Source organism: Octopus bimaculoides, chromosome 19, assembly GCF_001194135.2.
Source record: "Octopus bimaculoides isolate UCB-OBI-ISO-001 chromosome 19, ASM119413v2, whole genome shotgun sequence".
Taxonomy (NCBI): domain Eukaryota; kingdom Metazoa; phylum Mollusca; class Cephalopoda; order Octopoda; family Octopodidae; genus Octopus; species Octopus bimaculoides.
In genome coordinates, this window is record NC_068999.1 from 42,726,600 (window position 1) to 42,729,282 (window position 2,683).

Below are 2,683 nucleotides of genomic sequence, written 5' to 3' on the forward strand. Positions count from 1 at the left end.
TACACATATGTATATACATGTACATGAGTGTGCGTCTGTGTGTCTGTAATTATATATGCATGTGGAAATATATAGTATAAATATTTACATGTATATATATGTATGTGTGTGTGTTTGTGTGTGTGTTTGTGTGTGTGTTTGTGTGTGTGTGTGTGCGTGTGCGTGCCTGTTTGCGTGCGTGTGGTGAGAGCCTTTCTATTAGATAGTCTGGCACGAATAGATTGCTAGACATAGTCAAATTATATAGTACATACTATCATACACGGACACATACACGCGCACAAACGCACGCACATATGTGAATTTATCGTCATACACATACATCCATGTGTTATAAAGGATAACATTTTGACGTTGATACATAATCTCAACACACACACACACACACACACACTCACACACACACACACACACACACACACACACACACACACACACAGATGTATTCTCGCTTATACATGAATAGACACAGGTACAACAAAAGGATGTTGGAAATTTGTCCAACTATTCCAGTTAGGCTATCATGAAACCTAGATTAAATTATCTTCCCAATATTATATACAACGCATAATGATTTGTGACGACCGCCGTAATCAGAAATTCCGCATTCGCAATCTAAGATAGAAATTAATAAATTTAAAAAGAGTAAGAATAAAACAAGATGATATTGTAACATATCTTTCATTAAACTATTAGGAAATTATTATTATTATTATTATTATTATTATTATTATTATTATTATTATTATTATTATTATTATTATTATTATTATTATTATCATCATTATTATTATTATTATTATTATCATCATGATTTTCGTCATCATCATTATCATCATCATGATTTTCGTCATCATCATTATCATCATCATTATTATTATTATTATTATTACTATTATTATTATTACTACTAGTATTAAAGAGGCGAGCTGGCAGAATCGTTAGCGGCATTTCATCTGTCTTTACGTCCTGAGTTCAAATTCCGCTGAGGTCGACTTTGCCCTACATCGATTCGGGGCTAGTAAATTGAGTACAAAACACTGGGGTTGATCTAATCGTTTATGCCCTTCCACCAATTTACAGGGGTTCTGCTTATATCAGAAAGGATTATTATGTTCATCATAGTTATTTTTATTCAGCATAGAAGTCTCAATCTCTCTATCTATCTATCTATCTGTCTGTCTGTCTGTCTATCAATTTATATCTATCTTTCCTCCTATCTATATTTAGACGAACCGATAAGTTACGTGATGTAAACAAACCAACATTGGTTGTCAAGTAATGGAAGGATAAAGCACAGATACAAACACACACATACACACTCACACATACACACACATATATGCATATAGATAAATAGACACATGTATGTAAATATATATATATATATGTATGTATATATGCATAAATACATTTGTGGGAATGATTACATTGGTTTTTATGTATGCATATATATTGATATATCGCATATAAATATAAGCGTCTGTGTATACACACACACACACACACAGACATATATATATATATATGTATATATATACATATAAGTAGAAAAATATATAGAGAGATAAATAGATAGATATATGGATAAAGAGATAGATAAGTTTATAGATAGCTAGATATAGGTATGTATATATAATAATAGCTTCAAATCTTAGTGCAAGGCTAAATTTCAAAAGCGAAGCGAAGTGCACGTCGGTGGGACTTGAACGCAGACCATAAGGACACACGAACTGCTGCGAAACTCTCGGCCCAGTGTGCTCAGCAATCTGCCAGCCTGACACTTTACACGTGTAATAGTCATATTCAGCAACTAAGAAATATAATTACATATTTACTAATCCTATATATTGTATAAATTTATACTTATATATATGTATATGCGTGTTTGTGTGTGTATGTATACACACACACACACATGCATATATAATTTGTATATATAAACAATTACATATATACATATATATATATATATATATATATATATATATATATATATATATATATATATATATATATATATATATATATATACATATATACGTATATACAAACACATATATGTATAAGTATATATACATATATAAATACGTATATATACATATACACATATATATACATAAATATATAAATATAAATGTAATATGTGTATGCAGTCATACTGGAGCACCACCGTGATGTAGCATTTTTACATATGATACTACATTTAATGATTTCTTCAGGATGTTCTGCGTCCTCATGTGCACTCCTGTATGTGCCATTGCGCCATTTGTTTGTCCACTTGGTGTGTGACCGAGCTTCACACAGCTGCCCTCACTAGTGTATAATTCCAGGCCGCTGGTCCATCACATATTATTGAGAGGAAGGTATCTTCTTCCTCTTTAAAGACATTTACATCCACGTTGGGGAGATTTTTAATATTTATTTTTTTTTAAATTTGCACTGATATATTTGAGAATGACTTCGAAGTTGCGCCTTCCTGGACTACGTCTATGGAAGTTCGAGTTCAACGAAAATAATATGCCACTTATATATATTTTATAATATATGTATACATATTATATAAGTATGTATTTACATATATATATGCGTATATATACATGTATATATATGTATGTATATATATATACTTACACACACACACACACACACACACACACACACACACACACACACACACACA